The sequence below is a fragment of the Orycteropus afer genome, unplaced genomic scaffold, assembly GCF_000298275.1.
Source record: "Orycteropus afer afer isolate SDZICR_OR568_19922 unplaced genomic scaffold, OryAfe1.0 scaffold00481, whole genome shotgun sequence".
Taxonomy (NCBI): domain Eukaryota; kingdom Metazoa; phylum Chordata; class Mammalia; order Tubulidentata; family Orycteropodidae; genus Orycteropus; species Orycteropus afer.
In genome coordinates, this window is record NW_006922068.1 from 1,025,311 (window position 1) to 1,046,176 (window position 20,866).

At 42.0% G+C, this 20,866-nt stretch overlaps 1 protein-coding gene across 1 annotated transcript in view; it reads right to left on the minus strand.

The window, feature by feature from the left end:
- The window catches only part of FAM107B (family with sequence similarity 107 member B), a 364,667-nt gene that overhangs the window by 293,158 nt on the left and 50,643 nt on the right, over positions 1-20,866 (minus strand). The gene's annotated exons all lie outside the window — the stretch shown is intronic.

The window sequence follows — 20,866 nt, forward strand, 5'->3', positions numbered from 1 at the left end:
GCCCAGACCCTTCAGGAATGAAGGTTTGGGTCACCCCACCAGGCAAAGAACCATGACCAGCTGAGGTGCTTGCTGAGGGCAAGGGAAATACAGAATGGTTGGTGGAAGAAGATAGTTCTGAATATCAACTATGACCACGTGACCAGCTGAAGAAATGAGGACTGTGATTGTTTTATTTCTTCATTGTATATGTGCATCAAATATTTTTGTTTCCTTCTGTTATGAACTGTGAAATGTAAATAAGGTTAATGCATTTTGGTTGTATGTGTGTTAACGTATCATGTTAGGCACAAATATGGTTCTGTAATTGTCCTTATTTAGAGATTATATATGGTTAAGAAGATGTGTACAACTGCCAAGTTGACAAGGGGTGGACTGTGATAGTTAGAGCTGTATGTCAACTTGGCTGGACCCCAGTTCTGTGTGGTTGTTCCCATGATAGGATCGGATGACTGTGTTAGAAGTGGCCAATCTGCCCAAGGAACATTTCCCTAGGGGTGTGGCCTGCTTCCAGGATATCCAGGGACATCCTGGGAAGAGAGACATTCTTCTATGGATCAGGACTCTGGTGTGCTGCGTGCAACTTTCCATGAGTGAGCAGCCCCACTGCTCGGCCTGGAGATCTTGGATTCGTCTTTCACTGGAGTCAACAACCAGTGTACTGCCTGCCAGTCTTGAGTTTCTCAGCCTCCTGTGGTTGTGGAAGCTAAGGCTGCCTCCAGCCTGACATTTCCTCCAGGGACTTTGGACTTGCAGCTTCTATACGTTTGTGAGCCATTTTCCTAAGATAAATTTCTCCCTCTCTCTCTCTCTCTCTCTCTCTCTAAGCTTTGCTGGTTTTTGTTTCTCTAGAGAACCCAGTCTAACACAGCGACCCTTCCTTGGGTTTCCGAGGCAATATCACTACAGAAGTAGATTGCTCAACCCTCCATCCGAGGAGTGGCTGGTGTGTGTGAACTGCTAGCCTTCTGATTAGCAGTCAGATGCCTTAGCCACTACGCCACCAGGGCTCTCTTTAAAAAAAAAAAAAAAGAAAAGAAAGAAAGAAAAACAGAGAAAGGAGAAGAAAAGGGAGGAGGGAAGGGGATGGAGAAAGATTGACATTTACTTCTCAGAAGGCAAGGCTTGTGAATCACAGAATATCTTTTACCCTAGATTTTATGTTCAATCAAAGCTCCGATTCAAATCTAGGGGTGAGTGAACAGGTAAAAATGCTAAGTGGGAAATATCTCTCCTTGCAAACCAAGTACAATCTCGGTTTATGTACCTGCCTCAGAGCTGAGCAGGACAGATGCAACTGAACAGGACACTCACACCAGGCTTGAGGGAGAAATCACTGAAGCTATAGCACAGAGCAACATGGAAGCAAACTTGAAAAAACAGCCAGTGGTTATCTGATTTCTGGATGTAAATACTTTTTAGTAGTATTCCAAAATTGAGGAAAAAGTGTCATCCTGCCCTTAGAAACTATACCAGGTCTAGGAATGTGCACTGACCAATTTTCTGCAAATGTGCACAGGAAGTACTACCCCAAAGGTCCAGAGCAGTGAATGACTCTTCCAGCCTTTCCAGCTACTCAGCTGCTCTCTCATCCTTTCCCCCATGTCTTAGTTTCCTAGTGCTGCTATGACAGAAATACCATAAGTGGTTGGTATTTAACAAACAATTTATTGTCTCATAGTTTAAAAGGCTAGAAGTCTGAATTCAGGGTGCTGGCTGTAGGAGACAGCTCTGTCTGTCTGCTCTGGGGGAAAATTTTTGTCTCACCTTCTCTATCACTCTTCCCAGTGTTCGTTGGAGATTTCCATGTAGTGTCTGTCTTCCTCTGTTTTTCCTTGTACTTCTGTACCTGATTTACTCTTTTATCTCTGAAAAAATTGGTTTAAAACACACCCTACACTGATATAGCCTCATTAACATAACAAAGAAAACCCTATTCCCAAATGGAATTACATCCACAGATGTAATTACAACACATTAGAATTTATGACACATATTTTGAGGGGATATAATTCAATCCATAACACCCCATAAAGCAGTCCTTTAAGTTCTGGCTTTTCTCTAACCTTCAAAACAAGGCTTATGCATTGTTCTAGAAATAACAAGGCAATGCTTTGGCTTTGGTCATTGTAGCACACATTGTAGCCTATCAGTGTCTCTTGGATCTTAACCATTTCAGTGTGTTGAAGCCTGGGCCTCCAACCATCAGTAGCTGCATCTCTGTGCCTTAGGGCTTTTTTTTCTTTCTTTCTTTTTTCTGGAATCAAGGAAGACTTGTAACCCAGAGCTCAGCAGGCTGGAAGTGCTGGGGAATTAACACCTCCCCAGGCTGAGTTAACAGACCTCAACCACTGACTCTTGGGAGTTGGTGTATAAATACCCCAGCTCCCTCAACCTGCAAGTGGCGTAGTTCTGAGGGATATGTTTTACATTACTTCCCAGAGTTACCCCACGATATTAAGCTCCAGTCCTTCACTGTGGTAGCTAATTTAATAACAGCCTTCACTTTCCCTGAATCACTTCTTTGCTTTCCTATTGCTGTGCTCTGCAGTCCTGTAAGCTTGCTTGTACTTAAATCCTTGTCTCAAGATCTGCTTCAGGGGAAACACACATAAACAGACACCAAAAATCCTTAGTTAAATTTCTATGCTTTGACAGAGCCACTTTCCTTCCTTATTTTAAGAATCTTTTAAAAAGATCTGAGGTAGTTCTGGGTAAATACAAAAGCTCTGAATCTAGAAAACAGGCAAAATACCTGATAGCAATCTCTTGAGTCTCAAACAAAGGGAAAAGGGCTGGACTAAGTACACTCTTCAGCAATGCCTTTCACCAGTCATTCTGTCTCCCCCCTCCCCAAAATACTGATTGTAGTACCGTAGATCAACTTTACATAGTCTTTCTTGCCATGGTTTGTGACTCCCACAAAAGATTAGGTGTTGTTGTAGGTGTTGTTGAGTCGGCTCCAACTCATAGTGACCCTGTGCACAACAGAACAAAACACTGCCCAGTCTTGTACCATTTTCACAATCTTTGCATCATGAGAGCTGCTGTGTCAATCCATCTTCTTAAAGATCTTCCTCTTTTTTCATTGACCCTCCACTTTACCAATTATAGTATCCTTCTCCAGGGACTGGTCCCTTCTGACAACATGACCAAAGCATGTGACATGAAGTCTGGCCATCATTCTCACTTCTGAATAGCATTCCAGCTGACTTCTGCCAGGACAGATTTGCTCATTCTTCTGGGAGTCCGTGCTATTTCCAGTGTTCTTCACCAACACCACAATTCAAATGCATCAATTCTTCTACATTCTTCCTTAGTCATTGTTGAACTTTCAGATGTATATGAGGCTGTTGAAAATACCTTGGCTTGGGTCAGGCATACCTTAGTCTTCAAAGTGACTTCTTGGCTCTTTAATATTTCCAAGAGGTCTTTTTCAGCAGATTTGCCCAGTGCAATATGTTGTCTGATTTCTTGACTGCTGCTTCCATGGGCATTGATTGATGGTGTATCCAAGTAAAATGAAATCTCTGACAACTTTAATCTTTTCTCCATTTATAGTGATGTTGTTTATCGGTCCATTTGGTTAAGTCCTACAAAGGTCTTTAGTTCCCACACACACACACACACACACACACACAAGTGCCAAGAGGTATCCAACTCTGCCAGAAAGCCTCTTGACCAAAGGATCTCAGCTCTCTTGCTCTGTGGGTGGGTCAGCATGTCACCTATAACCACCTTTCTCAGTGGGCTGGGAAGCCCACTATTCCATCTCACAGTGGTTGAGACTATGCAGGTAAGGTTTCTGTGGCCCATCAAGGGGTGGGACTGCTTGCTACTAATGCAAATAAGGCTCATGATACCCTGTAGAGGTGGGACTACACAAATAAGGTGTTTAGAACCCTAATAAGGGAATTGGACAGTTTTGTCATCCTGCTAGGCTTAAAAAGAGCCATCCCAGGAGCAGAAAGGGGGAACTTGATACCACTAAGAAAGAAGAGCCACACCTGAAAACAATTAGTCAAAGGATAAGATGGACCACAAGGACCTCAACCTTCATGGCCCCAAGACCAAAAGAACTAGATGGTGCCTGGCTACCAATGCCACTCAAAGGGATCAAAACTGGAGATTCTGGATACAGTAGGGGGGAAAACGGGGGGGGGGGGGGTTAAGAAAAAAGAGTCAAAAGTGAAACACATCCTTTGGGCCCAGGATTCCTGCCCTGAGAATTTCCTAGACCCAGGAGACAGAATGAGTTGTAACGCCTGAGACAGCACAAGATGGTGAGAAACAGTGGCAGAAAAATGGCAGCAGCAGACCCAGGAGACCAGTGTGAGATGGCACAGTGGGCTTTCCAGCCCCCTGACCAAGGCAGATATAGTCGATGTGCCAACCTACCCACTGAGCAAGAGAGCTAGCAGCCTTTGGGTAAGAAGATTCCTGGCAGAGTTGGGTGCCCCTGGATGTGTGTGTGTGTGCATGTGTGTGTGTGTGTGTGGTGTGCGTGTATGGGGGAGGCATAAACTAAAGACCTTTTAACACTTGACCAACCAGAGCAGAGGCCAGGCTGAGGGGCACAGCAGCCCAGGGTCTGAGAGAGAGTTCTACCTGTGGACATGATCAAAAGCTGTCCTGACAAAATTGTATTCTAAGTCGTTCCTGATCTTGAATTGTAAACTGTTACTTCCTAATAAACCCCATGATTGTGAATATTGTCTGAGTTCTGTGTAGATGTTGCAGTGAATAATAGAACCAACTAGAGAAGTAGAGAGTGCCATGGGAGGGATAGCTGGTGACAGAATTGGTGATAAGTTTGGAGAGTAGAGGTATGTTTGTCTTCTACCTCATAAGAATCAGCCTTGGGCTGTTGATCTTGATTCTCCTTTACTCTCATGATGCCTGAGGGGGTCAGATGCTGTCCACTATGCCATTTTTACTTTGATGGAACAAGGAAGTCTATCAAACGTTCAAAAAATAAATGGTAATGTCCAGCTGGGTGGCACAAGCAGTTTGCAATCAGCTATTAAGCCTAAAATGCTGGTGGTTAAACCCATCTAGCTGCTCCACAGAAGAAAGTCCTGGCAAACAGCTTTCTGTAAAGATTAAAGCCAAGAAAACCCTGTAGGGCAGTTCTACTCTTTAACACATGGCATTGCCATGAGTCAGAATCAACTTAACAGTAACAGATTTGGTTAGGTGTTATTGTTCAGCCAACGGAATGTTTCTGAGCTAATGGTTGGCTTGAGATCTGGGCTCGAAGCCATGGCTTGGGTCATTATTTAAATCTTTAAAGGATAATTGTATTTGCACCATTTTCTTTAGCCAAAGTTTTTTCACTGGTCAAAATTGCACTTCAAACTCCTTTCAAGTTTTCTTGAAGAACAGCCAACAATAATTATCCTTCTCCTTTTCTGATTCTTTCTTTCTTTGGTGGCATGATTTTCAGTGTTTGTTTTTGTGTGGTGTAATTGCTTCTTAATTTTTAGTGCTAGGAGTCATTAATTGAAAGTAAAACCAGTGCAAAATATAAAGACAATAAAAAGACAGTGGGAAATATAAATATTTAGTACACTAAATAGAGATGAAAGGGAAAAGAGAAGAGACCACCCCAGGGTGTAGATTCCAAGTGTGAAGAAACCCAGCTGGGCCAGCATGGGTAATTTGTGTGAGCAACCCATCACTGAGGGCCTCAAGAAATACATTCCTTCTTTTCTTTGTCAACAGCTTCCCCACCCTGATGTATTATTATGATACTGGAATATTCAGTTGGGAAGTCATGTTCCTTTCCTCCTACTGCATGATGATTGATTTGCAAAGTTCTGAGTCCAGATGGGGGAGCTCTGGTGGTGTAGTGCCTAAGGCATCTGAATGCTAACCAGAAGGCTGGTGGTTCAAACCCACCAGCCACTCCTCGGAAGGAAGGTTGGGCAATCTACTTCCATAGTGATACCGCCTCGGAAACCCAAGGAAGGTCACTGTGAGTCGGATCTGACTCGACAGTAATGAGTTTGGTTTTAGTTAAGTCCAGACGGGCTTGCAAAAAATCAGTTGAAGGAAACACGGGTGCTTCTAAAATGTCCACTCACTATCATAGCACTGTTTACATTCACCTCAAGCCCATCCTTAAATATTTTTCAGCCATGATTCCATTCAGACTCACTTCTTTATGAGATAAAGAATATATGGGCATTACTTCTGGATAAGTTTTTCCCTCTTATTTTAGAGAATAGTAAGTTTGGATTCAAGCAAGATGGCCTATCAGGCTCATATTTGCACAGGGAAATGGTAGGAATGATGTCTCTACTAGTCTACCACCAAACTAATGGCAAGTAAAGCACAAATCAGTCCCTGGGTGGTTCAAATGGTTAACACACTTGGCTGCTAACCCAAAGTTTAAAGGTTCAAGTACACCCAGAGGTGCCTCAGAAAGAAGACTTGGCAGTCTACCTCTAAGAAAATAAGCCATTGAAAACCTTGTGGAACACAGTTATACACACACATGGACTCACCAAGGGTTGAAATTGACTTGACAGCAACTGGTTTTAAAGCACAAATCTGGCATTTGACACAAATTATTTATTTCCTCAATTCTTCGAGTTAGAAACTTTTATCTCCATTTTATAGAAAAGAAAAATGAGATCTAGAAAGGATAGATAAATTGTCCAAGATCACTGCTTATTCAATTAACATTTATTAAAACTTTCCTATGTCAACCATAAGGTTGGCAGATGATATTTCTACATACATATTAATATGTGTATGAGTGGGGTCCGACTTGATGGCACATCACAACAACAACAACAAAGAATAAATAGAACTAACAGGGGTCAAAGTTATGATAACTTCTTAGGCACAGTCAAGTCCCCTGATGGGGCAAGTTGTTGGACCTGTGGGCTCGGGACCATGGTTACAGGGGACATCAAACTCGGTTGGCATAAGATAGTATACAAAAACATTGTTCTACATCCTACCTGGTACTGCATTTTAGGCACAGGCAATGCTAATATGAGTTACAGTCCTTACCCTCAAAGAGTGTTGAGTGATGAGTAATATCAGAGCTAAATATGTGAAGCACATAGCAGGAGTGATCAAAACAAGGGCACGGGGAGTGAAGAGTCACCAGGGTCTGGAGAAGTTTCACTGAAGATCAATGGTTCTCAATCTTAGCTACACATTGGAATTACCTGGCATGTCTTTAAAAACATGATGTCTGCATCCACACCAGAAGTGGAGATTTAGATGGTCTGACATGCAGGCTTGGCATCAGGATTTTTAAAGTTTCCAGGTGATTTCAATGTAAAACCAAGGTTGAGAACCAATGTATTATGGTGAGGCCACCCTGACCTGTGACTATCACCATAAATGATATTCTTGAGGTGTGTTTTAAAGGATAAAATAGGAACTGTAGGCAAATAAAGGTGTCAGAGCAATATCATATAGGAAAGCCTAGGCAGAAAACATGTGCATTTGAGGAACTGAGAGAACTGAGATGTGGGAGCATAGAGAGTGGAAGAGAGTCCACAGGATGAGGTAGAGAGGCAAGCAGGAGTAGAACATGGTGGTATACTGGAAATTTGGGAAAGTCATTGGAGAATTTTAACCAACTACACTATCTAGTTTTTTATTTTACAGAGATAATCCAGGTAGCAGGGTGGAGTATGGATTGTAGCAGGCAAAAAGTGACTGTGGAGAGGCTACTGCAATAGACTAGGCAAGAATTAAGTGACTGAGACCTAGGTGATCAACCACTCCAGTTTGCCTGGGAATGCCCTAGTTTTTGTATTTAAAGTCCCACACTCTGGCCACCTCCTCAGTGCAGGCCACAATAGTAGAGGCATGTGGAGCAAGGTGCATAAATTTGAGAGCAATAGAAGGCAGAATTGAGAAGATTCAATGATTGGTAGGATTGGGAGGTGAAGAAGAGGAGACACAGGGTCAAGAGTGACTCTCAGGCTTGAACAATGTAGATAGTGATGCTATTCATGAAGATTGGAAACAGTGGAAAAGGAGGAGGTTCAGCAGACACAGGCAGGTATTATAGGCTTTGTTTTGAACATGCTCACTTTAAGGTACCTAAGAGGAAATTTAAAAATATGGATAATGGTGCCCAGATATCAGTCAATTCATTAATTCATTTATTGAGCACCTATTAGGTACTAAGGAGCACTGGTGGCATAGTGGGTAAGGCATTTGGCTGCTAACCAGAAGGTCAGTAGCTCAAACCCACCAGCCACTCCACAGGAGGAAGATGAGGCAATCTACTTTCATAAAGCCTTTGGAAACCCAAAGAGGGTCACTATGAGTTGGAATCAATTTAATGACAATGGGTTTGGTTTGGTTTTATTAAGGGCTCATTTGATAACTAGGTGCCAGTTACTGAAAAGACAGAGAGGAGCTCCTTATGGAGCTCTCAGTACAGAGGGAAGATGGAGGGCTTAAATCAATAATTTCATGCAAAAATCATTTTCCCCAACACATAAACCCTCTCTGTTTTCATTATATTACTCCCCTGTGATACTCTTATACCCGGGTGACCAAACCTCTGGTTTCTCTGGGATAGTACCAATTTACACCTGCTGCCCCAATTTAATTATTAATAACAACACCTTTCACTCTGAAAAGAGCCCCAGTTTCCATGGTAAATTATGTGATGACTGAACTATAACAATCCTCCTAAAGCACGTTGATCATACTATTGATTTTCTGTATTCGTTTTCTTACAATAGCTATCTATCCACACAGACATCATCGTTCAGCAGGTATTGACTACATCTGAACATCCCATGAGCAAGGGCAAGGAAACGAAGCAAATTCATTTCTTCACTCTATAAACCAGTCTCTCCCAGAGAACGACAATTACTCAACTTGTCAAGGAGGCAGAGCTGTGTAGTAGGAAAATATTGATTGGGCCAGGAGTCCAAAAAGCCATTTCACTTATACTGGAGCCCCAATAAGTGGTCTTATCTTCAGAATGAGGATAATGATACAGGCTTTGACTATTTTTGAGGGTTGTTGAGAGAAGTGAATATTTGTGAAAGTATTCCTAAATTGTAAAATACTATACAAATGGAAGATATTCTAAATATCAAAATAGAACACACTTGATATACTATAGTTGACATAGTTAATCAAAATGTGAGTCTTGCTGATGGAAACATAATCTGTGTTTGTAAAGCATAAATAACTAATATGCATCATATTATATATAACAATATATAATAATACATTAATTATAATCCACATTAGATATTAAGAAGAAATAGATTATTGAGTGTGCCCACAATATTTTAACTATTAATCCCAATCACTCTAACATTTGTCACAGAGAAAGTATAAACTATAGGACATGCAACCAGCTTCACCTAATATTCTAAAATCAAATAGGCCCAGATTCAATCTAATGTTTCTGAACCAGTTTTGTCAACAGAGACTACATTTTCTTACAACTTGATCTTGCAGGGATCTCTGAGCTATTATGTTAACAAACTGTCATCAAGTTTCATAAAAGCATTACTAATATTATAGGTGTTTTGGTTAGCTAGTGACACTCTGACAGGAATATATCACAAATAAGATGGCTGAACAAACAGGAGTTTATTCTCTTACAGTTTGGGAGGCTAGAAGTTCAAGTTCAAAGTGCCAGGCTCTAGAGGCTGGGTGAAAGCCCCTCAACCTTGGGCTTCAGCTCTGCCTCCTGCTCCCAGACCACTGAAGCTAGAGGCTTTTCTTCGCTCAGACAGCTGGTGGCTGCTAAAGCTGTGTTCTGGTTAACTAGTGCCACTCTGACAAGAAATATACCACAAATGGGATGGCCTTAACGAACAGGAGTTTATTCTTACAATTTGGAGGCTTTCAGTCCAAGTTCAAAGTGCCAGGCTCTAGGGGCTGGGTGAAAGCCCTTCAACCTTGGGGTCCAGCTCTGCCTCCTGCTCCCTGCCCACTGGAGCTAGAGGCATTTCTTCACTCAGACAGCTGTTGGCTGTCGAGGCTAAGAAGCCCCAAGGTTGACAAGTAAAAAGGCACAGTCCTGATGTTACCAAACCACATGGCAGGCCATTAACTTAAGTCCACTGTAAGTCCCAAGGTCGGCAGAGCATGGCAGGCTGTTAAAAAACAATGCAGCTACATGTAGGGTCCAAGTGTGCCAAAGGCTAGCAACCATACCCAAAGGCTTCTCCTTATATACAGGAAGCAGACCATATACACAAAGGCAGCTACCCAGCTGCTTGTGGTAGATCCCACCATGGAGTTGATTGCCAGTCTCCTCATGAGGATTAACTACCACCAGCTGCCCAGCCACTCAACCAGGCCCAGCCAAGTTGACACAAAAACATAACCACCACAGACTGACAAGCCCAAAGAAGACAAGTAAAAAGGCACAGTCCAGATGTTACCAAACAACATGGCAGACCACTAATTCAAGTCCAGAAGAAGTCCCAAGATAGGCAGGGCATGGCAGGCTGTTGAACAACACCTTGGCTACATGTAAGGTTCAAGTGTGCCATAAGCTGGAGACCTTCTTCAAAACTGCCTTCTTATATACTGGAAGCAGCCCACAGGCCTAAAGCAGCCACTCAGCTGCTCCAGTAGATCCCATAATGGAGTTAATTACCAATCATGGGGAATAACTATATCCAGCTGCCCGACCACTCAACCAGGCCCACCCAAGTTGACATACAAAATTAACTACCACAAAAAGTTAAACACAAATTATATCCAGTAAGATGATGTTGTTTCATCTACAATGAAAAACTAGTTCCTAAATTCAGAGCATAGAATCTGACAAGAGTCTGCCTGTCTTAACCAGGAAACCACTTTGGCAAATAATATGAGACTCTTGCAATATTACAGGAGATACACATAGTGCTGGAGAGAGGTGGTATGTCCATAATAGTGATCAATAGTTACTACTATTGGAGTCCCTGGGTGGCACACATGGTTAATGCTGCTAACCAAATGATGGAAGGTTTGAATTCATGTAGAGGCACCTCAGAAGAAAGGCCTGGAGATCTACATCCAAAAAATCAACCATTGAAAACCCTACAGAGCACAGTTCTGCCCTAACACATAGGAGGTCACTATGAGTCAGAATCGACTCAATGGCAATTCTTTAAACTACAGTTAGGTGCTATTACCTACCTACCTTATTTATTTCACAACCCTGAGAGGTGGGTGTTATAATTTCCATTCAATATTCAGAAAACTGTGCCTTAGTCAGGCTATGCAACTCCCCTAAGATCAAATAGCAAGCAAATAGCAGAGCCAAGATTCAACTATGAGTAATTGTTCTTTCCAACACACCACACTGTTTGTCAACATTTTCTTCTTCAACACATTTCTACTTTGGTCATACTAACTGCAGAAACTCTGTGGTTCACTGTGGTTTCAGTGAACGTCCCATGAAAAGAGTTTCTGGTCACCTGGTATTTACAGAGATGATAGCATAGTGCCTAAGGCATCCGACTGCTAACCAGAAGGCTGGCAGTTCAAACTCACCAGCCACTCCTCGGAAAGACGATTGGGTGATCTACTTCTATAGAGATACTGCCTCAGAAACCCAAGGAAGAGTCACTATGAGTCATATCTGACTCTATGCCAGTGGGTTAGAAGTTTGAGTTGATGCAGATAACAGTGTCAAACCAATGTTGGAATCACTCCAGCCATGGACTCAAATAGATGGACTGCTAGACACAACCACATAAATTTGAGTGTAGATTTGTTCAAGCACACTTACTTCAACAAAGGCTTCTTCATCAGTGAAAACAACACTAATCAATTTGTAATGAGATTAAAATGTTAAGATAACAAGGAGAATCAATGTCCTGCCATACACAGAATCAAAGAATCCATTGTATCCTCACTTAATGAGCCATGAGGGGAAAAGTGAATGGAAGGGCAAACTGAAGTGTCTCCATGGTAATGAATGATGTGCTCACAGGACCAGGATTGTCAGACACAAGCTACAACCCAATTAAACTTCCCTTACATTGGCCCATCCTGACCAATAGGGCATTAGAAGCATCTGCTGCTGCTGTTGTTAGGTGCCATCCAGTCAATTTTAACTCGTAGCAACCCCATGTCGCAAAGCAGAACCCTCCATGCCCCCCACCCCCAGCCCAGGTTTTCTAGGAAGCAGATTGCCTGGTCTTTTCTCCTGCAGAACTACTAGGTAGATTCAAACTGCCAATCCTGTGAGCAGCCAACAGAAAGCCAACATTTCCATTTCCTAAAAATGATGGCAACCAGGGCTCCTTGAGGTATCCACTAAATGATTGTAAAAGTGATTATTAAGAATTAGCAGGACCTGTTTTCCAAAGCTCAAACTCAGTGACGATTTGGGTCTGTAAATTTAACGTTGTTCCTGAGATTTCCTTATAGCTTTCTGCTTTTAAATGGTTCCTTTGTTAGGTACTTTGGTAGTGAAATGCAGTGGATACAATTTTATAAATCCTTTGAAGAAAACTAATGAATGTACCTAATCTCCTCTACAGCACTTGCCCACCCATCTGTTCCAGCCTAATCTGCCAAATCAGCACAGTCCAGAGCCAGCCAGTGTCGGCTGCTGCACATGCCAGTGTCTGCAAGATGACGCCCACCTGCTGACACAGGGCTTTTAGTGCAAAATTGAGTTTTGTTTCAGTGTTCACTCATTCTGAGGTCCTGTGTATCTCTGAAGCAAAAATAAGTGGAATGCAATCTCTACAATCTAATGGCCTTTCGTGATAGGGCAGATGTCATGTGCTGGGGTGGCTGGTATTAAAGGTGGAATCCTTGGGTGCTGCAAATAGTTAATGCACCTTAACTGCTAACTGAAGAATCGGGGGTTTGAGTACACCCAGTATACACCTGGACTTCTGAAATGACTTCCTAAATGTCCCTTCCTTCTACTCTTCTCCTCCTCAAACCATTCTCTTCATGGCAGATAGGGTGATCTTTTAAAATGTAAATAAGATAAAATGATTCACCTTCTTAAAACTCTCCTTCAACCTCATAAAGTCCAAACCCCTCTGGCTTACAAAGCTTTACTTTTATCTACCTACCTCTGAAAAGACATTTCCCATGCATTGTGCTCGTCCCCCTCTGGACTTCCTTCTGTTCCTTGAGTACACCCAGCTCATTCCCAGGGCATTGGCACCAGTCTTCCCTTTGCCCAAAGAAGCTATTCCCCTGATCTTTGCATGATAGCTCCTCATATTCATCTAGATCCCAATCTAAAATTCATTACATCTAAGAAGTCTTCTATGAACACCTAATCTAAAATATCCATCCAGTTAGTGGCTTTCCCGAGAACCTAGTTTAATTCTCCCCGGGACAGTTATGACTATCTGTTATTTTTATTTATTCCTTCTTTTATTGTTTGTCTTCTGCATGAGAATGTATATTCCACAAGAACAGGGAATTTGTCTGTTTCATTCACTGCAAGGCCCAGTGCTTTAAAACGCACCTGGCACATGTTGTTAGGAGTCAATTTGTGACTCATAATGATCCAGTGTGACAGAGTAGAACTGCCCCATATGGTTTCCTAGATAGTAATCTATGTGGTAGCAGACACTCCTTGGAAGGAAGGTTGAGCAATCTACTTCCGTAGTGATACCACCTGGGAAACCCAAGGAGGGGTCGCTATGAGTTGGTTCCAACTCAATGGCAAATAATAACAACAACAACATGGTAGCAGATCACCATGTCATCTCTCCTGCAGAGCTGCTGGGTGGGTTGAAACCACCAATCTCCAGTGAGCACCTGAGCACTTAACCTTACACCACCAGGGCTCCTTGCCTGGCACATTTAAAAAAAAAAAAAACCTGTTGTTGTCATGTCAAATCCGACTAGTAGTGACCCTATGGATGGTGCGGGAATGAGCAATGTTTCATTCTGTTCACTATGAGTTGGAACCAACTTGAAGGCATGTAACAACAACCGCAACCCTATAGGACAGAGTAGAACTGTCCCCATAGGGTTTCCAGGGCTGTAGCCTGGCACACAGGAGGTACTTGGTTTAGTTTTGCTTTTTTCCAGAATGAATGTATGATTTTACAGTGACAGTAATAGCACAACTGTAACTTTTTCCAATAGTTTTCAGAAACTTACATATAGAACTAGAGAAAGTAGATGGTTGGAATAATCCAGGTTATGGGTCTACCAGTTTCAGAAATTGAGGACATTGGTGTATTGGCAAGAGAATATTTGAAATGATGCATGGTGCAATCTGGCTGGATAGTGAAGAAAGGAGGGAAAGTATGTATGGAGAAGATATGATTAGGGGAGCTGAAGGTCTTGATATAGTAAAAAAACATTTACAGTGAGGCTAAAAGGAGTGAGAATTCTGCCTTTCCAGAATATTATGTTGACAACATGGTCAGAAAATGAGGCAAAATGACTGAGGAAATATTCGGACTTTGTAATTCCCCTGTCAATGGTTCAGCAGCATGAGTTAGTCTTCCTGTACAAACTTATTTGATACCATGCTTGGCACTAGTCAATGAATATTTGTTGACTGACTGAATGAATAAAATAGTGGAAGGATAAATATAGTAACAGAGAGATAGAAATAATGAAATAAATTAATGATAGAATCCAAAATTCATGTTCTACTGTGTTACTTCTGAAACTTAAGAGAAACAGTATCTTGATGTCAATTTTTAAATCTACTTTCAAAAGGCCTCTGATGATGGACTGGATAATTCTATGTGTCAACTTAGATCAATCAACTAGGCTGATTTCCACTGAGCTAGCCAAACACTAGACTAGCTGTTGTTCCATAATGTAATGTAATATATAATTTAGTGTAGTGTAATCACCTTCCACAGTGCAATCAAATGTAATATAATTAATTACTCTGTTGAATAGGGAGTTTCCTTAGGGTGTGTTCTACCTCCTGACTATAAATAAATATTTTGGCAGAATTCACTCTCCACTCTGCACACTACAAATCTTGAGACAAATCCTTTAGAAAAGTCTAGCCTATCACCTGACATACAGAGTTTGGACTTCCTAGCCTCCACAATCATGTGAGCCAATTCCTTGAAGTTATCACTGCCATTGAGTTGGATCCAACTCATAGTGACCCCTCCCTGGGTTTCTGAAGCATTATCACTACGGAAGTAGATTGCCCAATCTTCCTTCTGAGGAGTGACTGGTGGGTTTGAATCACCAGCCTTCTGGTTAGCAGTCAAATGCCTTAGGCATTATGCCACCAGAGCTCCTTATCTATATATGGGACAATCTATAATATAGTACGCTACAAAAGAAGACCCATTATCATTCAATTCTCCTTCACTGGCTCCATGAGCCAATGATATTCTAAGTCTGAGATACATGAAACCCTTTACTAAGTACAATCTTTAACTTGGTCATTTCCAAAAATTAATTTTAGCTTAAACCAGGGGTGAATATTACTGGAATTTATTTTCACTCACAAGCTTGCAATATTATTTCCACATAGTCAATTCTACTATATTGAAATGAAAAGGAAAACAAATCTATTGTCACTGAGTCAATTCTAACTGATAGCAACCCTATATGACAGAGTAGAACTAACTTCTCCTTAGGGTTTCAAAGGCTGTAATCTTTATGGGAGTAGATTGCCACATTTTTCTCCTGCAGAGGGATAGTGTGTTTGAACTGCCAATCTTTCATTTTGAAAGAGCCATGTAAAAATGGATTTTAAATAAATGCAATGTGAAATACTGCCAATAGAATACAAGTTGAATGCTGTGGCTTAAAGCTCCAGAAAATCTACCAGAGTCTTAATAATGTCCTCCCCCAGCACTCAAATAGGAAGCCAACACCAGGTGTCCTTTGTTGACAGCATGGGGTAAAACTACACACCCAAACCTTATTGCCTGAGAAAGAAGAGTGTAAAGTTCTGCAAACCCACAAAAGAGCCAGGAATAAGGGCAGGAGCAATGAAGGAGGCAAACAAGCAAGTGAGCCAAGAGGAATTCCCAGCACACGATGGAGCCAGATCTTGTCAGGGCTCTGAGAGAAAGCAAAGAGACTCCATTCATCTCTGATTTACAGTAGGCCCTTTTGTTTTGTTCATATGGTCCTCTTTTATTCATATATCACTGAGTTGGGGTCCCTATGATGTGGGGAGAAAAGGGAAGTGGGAAAGATCAAAGGAGAGGGAAGCAGAATGAAGAAAAGCATTTCCTTTCAACAACAACAAAAAGCATTTGTTTCCACAGAGAAATAAATGCCTTAACACACATCTTCTCCAACCAGGACGTTGCTCTGAAAATGCTCCCCAGGCCAACAGGCCAGCCCATTCACACAGGGCACTGCTCTCTTTCCTACTCGTTGGATAAACTTGGACCCGAAGATTGGGCAATCTACTTCCGTAGTGATACCGCCTCGGACACCCAAGGGGGGGTCACTATGAGTCGGATCCGACTCAATGGCAGTGATGTTTTTGTCTGTTTGTGGCCTCAGCTCAGTGCCTCAGTTTATTCTTCCCTCCATCCAAAAAACATAATTTACTCTACTGCCTGGTGCTATGACAATACATGTTGAATTGGGACAAAGCCTGTTCAAAAATCAAAGCTCTGGCTCTAGACATTTTTTTCCCATGACATTCAGCAGCAGGTAATACAACAACAACAATGCTACCATTGGGGAACATCTGTGCCAACACTGTGAGTAACTATTTATACATCTCATTGCAATTTAACAATATTCATGGAGGGCAATATTCCCATTCTACAGGTGAGGACACAGAAGCACAGGAAATTTAAATAACTTGCCCAAGGTCACAAAGGTAATGCATTAGTTTCCTAGGACCACTGTAACAAATTGCCACAAACTGGGTGCCTTTAAAAAAGAGGAATTTATTCTCTCATAATTCTGGAGCTTAGAGGCCTGAAATCAAATTGCTGGCAGGGCCATGCTCCTTCTGCATGGTCCAGGGAAAAACTCTCTCTTGCCTCTTCCAGGTGTTGGTACTGTTGGCCATCCTGTGCAAACCTTGGCTTGTAGCTGCAATCTCTATCTCTGTTGTGACATGGACTTCTTCTCCCTATATGTCTGTTTTCTCATAGGATCTTCTTATGAGGAGACCAGTCATTGGATTAAAGTCTCATGCTAATCCAGTATGAGTTCACCTTAACTAATTACATCTGCAAAGATCCTAATTTCCAAATAAGTTCCCATTCTGAAGTTCAGGGTGGAGAGGAATTTTTACACAGACATTATTCAACCCAGTACAGGTAAAGAAATGGCTAAATTAGGACCTGAATTCACATCTGACCTTAAAGACTGAATTGTCTTAAAATAGTTAACTCAGATGGAATAAAGCAATCAGAATAGAAAATTTGTTGGGAGTGGGAACAAAATAAATCAAATTTCAGAGCAAACTTGGAATCATCCAAGCCACCATCCATTTGTACAGAGAATCCACTGTTGTCAGGAAGGTGGGGTAAGTGACAGGCATCTTGGGTTGCAGGCCAGTCTCTCCCTTCTACCACCCCTGACCACAGCCAAGTCCCTTAACGTCCTTTGTTGTTGTTGTTAATTGCCATCGAGTCAGCCCCGACTCATAGCGACCCCTCCTTGGGTTTCCGAGGCAGTATGGTCTCTTTAAATCTTGTCTGCAAAATGACATGATCTCTCAGGGCCCTTTCAGTGCCAAAAGATTCCCTTAGGATTCCAAGCCATAGCCTATTTCTGTGTGGCCTGAAGCATGTCAGCTGCCATTTGAAAAAGGAGGTTAGATGAATAAATATAAAATTGGGTCAGCAGAACCTGCATGACTGCCTGGAGGACTAGGGTACGCAAGGTGTCCAGACATGAAAACAAGCAAATGAAGTGGGCTGACTAGTTTTGTGCGCCAAGTTTCAGATGATTTTTTTAAATTATACTAGCTGTTGTTGTTGGGTGGTGTCGACTTGATTTCAACTCACAGCAACTCCATGTGACAAAGTAGAGCTGCCCCATAGCTTTCCTTGGCTGTAATCTTTATGGGGGGTGAACCCTGGTGGCTTAGTGGTTAAGCACTCGGCTGCTAACCGAAAGGTCAGTGGTTTGTACCCACAAGCTATTCTGTGGGAGAACAATGTAGCTGTCTGTTTCCACATAGATTTACACCCTTGGAAACCCAGTAAGGGAGTTCTACATGCACTGTAAGGTCACTATAAGTCAGGATCAACTCAAACACAACAGGCTCTTTTTTTTTTTTTTTTTTTTTGGTTAATTTTTACAGAAATGGATTGCCAGGTCTTTCTTTCCACAATCACTGGGTATGTTCTGAATATAACTGCAGCAAGACAAGCAACCCCCAAATTAGTGACTTAAAACAACCATTTATTTTATTTACAATGTGGTGGGTCAGGAATTTGAGGATGATTTGTCTGGGCTATTTAACTCTGAACCACAGGCCTTAGCTGGGGTGGCTAGGGCTGGAGGGGATCCTTCCAGATGATTTCATCACCTGCACACTTAGAGCCTCAGTGCATCTTTGCTTCTCTCTCCTCCATGTGGCATTTCATCCTTGTGGGCCTGTTCTTGTGGCTTAGATTTCTCCAGCATGGTGGTCTCAGGACAGTCACACTTCAGACATGGTGGATGACTCCCAAAGGACCAAAGCAAAAGCTGTCAGTCTTCTCAGAGGCTAGCCCAGAAGTGGAATAGCTCCACTTCTGCAGTCAGGTTTGCTCAGGTTTCAAGGGAAGGAAAATAGTATTCACCTGGTCAATGGCAGGAGCGTTAATATGCCACAGTGTTTCATTTCAGGATATGGCCAAGAATGGCCCAAGCAGTTGGATTTGAAGAAATTGAGATGATCCAGGATATATGGCTACATCCACCCACTGGATAGGGCAGGCTCTGTGGCAGACTCAGCAATTGTAGATGATGTAGAGGATGGATTGTTTTGTCTACCCATCATCCATGATACAACCTTCCTTCTGACAACAGCCCCTTAAGGGACTTCCTGAAGTCTCAGTCCATGTAGTTTGGGTAGTGGATAGATTGTACCCCTAGAACATGTGACTTGGGCTTACCAATCAATTACCAGTGCCTGGAACAGTGCCTGCTATACAGTATGTGCAAAATATATATATATATATATATAAAATGAAGGAATGAATGAAAATATTTCATTTCCCTGGCCACAAGTATTATTTCAGGGATGGATCACGATTTAAGTTCTAGGACTTCTGCTAGAATGTGCAAGAAAAGGTGTTCTTTTTATGCTGGACTTAGAGTTCAGGACATATCATCCTAGAGCCACTGAGAGAGCCTGTGAAGCAACTCCCTGCAAGGGAATGGAGTGGACCCAGCGGAAAGGAAAGCAGAGGGATGAAAAGAACAAGACAGAATTCTGATGACATCATTTGGCATCCAGCTGTGCCTAAAGTCAGCCTAGCCCCTGGGCTATTCAGCTATAAGTCAATACCTTTCTCTGTTTAGCTTATGCAAGCTTGGGTTCATTCTTCTGTCACCTATGATTAAAAAAGTCCCAATAGGTCTTGAGAGAAAATCCAGTTTGGTGGCCAAGAAATGATATGTAAAGACTATGTATGGCAGGACTAGTTGGAGCCCTGACAGCAGTCAGCATGGGATATTAGGATTTTTCCTTAAGCAGGTAGAGAGCTCCCCAAGGCCTGAGTAGGCAAAGAAGTGGCAGGCAAGATTCCAGACAAAATCAGGGTACCAGGCAAGAGTTCAGGGCCAGGACTCAGGAATAGAGAAGGGGAAAAGAATGAACACAGCAAGAGCTGAGGTATCAAACAGATTGTCAAAGCAGTCTGGCCCTGGGGACAAGGCAAAAACCAGTGATCAAGAAATGGGTTAGGCTAAGAGTGTCAGATTGCAAAACACAATGCAACCACTGCCGTGGAGTCAGACCTAACTCATAGCGAGCCCTCCTTGGGGTTCCAAGGTGGTATCACTATGGAAGTAGATTGCCCCATCTTCCTTCCGAGGAGTGGCTGGTGGGTTTGAACAGGCCAGCCTTCTAGATAGCAGTCAAATGCCCTAGGCACTATGCTACCAGAGCTCCTGAGTGTCAGATTAGTTATGTTTAAAGGCCAGGACCTGATCTTGAGCCTGAGGGAGAGTAAGCCTGCAAATAGGGATTATTTACCTCTCCTGAGAGGAAGAGGAGGACAAGTAGAAAAGCAGTCCATTTTTTTAATTTTTCAAATGTTGATAATAGCTTTATCCATAATAGACAAAACCTGGAAACTACACATGTCCATCCACAGGCAAATGTACAAACGGGGCACACCTATAAAATGGAATACCACTCAGCAACAAAAAGGAACGAATTGTTGAAGTATGGAATAACCTGAATGGATATTTAAGTCATTATGTTACATGAAAGAGGGTAGATAAGAAATATATTTGTTGTATATAAAATATATACAACAAAACATACATCCATTCAACAGCATTTTAATGTACAGTTCATTGGCAATGGTTATATACTTCACATATGTCACCAGTCACCCCATCTCTGTCCATATTTTTTCCCCACTGTTAACTTAGGCTCTCCACTTCTCAAGGTTTTATAGTTACCGGTATCCATTTAATCTCATATAGATTGGCAGATCTACTTCCATAGTGATACTGCCTCGGAAACCCAAGGAGGGGTCACTATGAGTCAGGTCCAACTCGACACCCATGGGTTTGCTTGGTTTTAGATAATTCTTTAAAAGAGCAGCACAATGCTCAAGGCAAGCATTCTTTATTAAATGAGCTACATTCTTATTTAGTTTAAAGATGACTTCATGGGATAGTTTTGGCTAAAGGTTTAACAGTTGTTTCTAGGCAAGAGTGTTTAGTTGTACCTAAGTAGTATCAACAGGTGCAGCTTGTGAGTGTGTGTGTAGGGGCTTCTGTTGTAATGGGAAATTTATATAAAATTTTT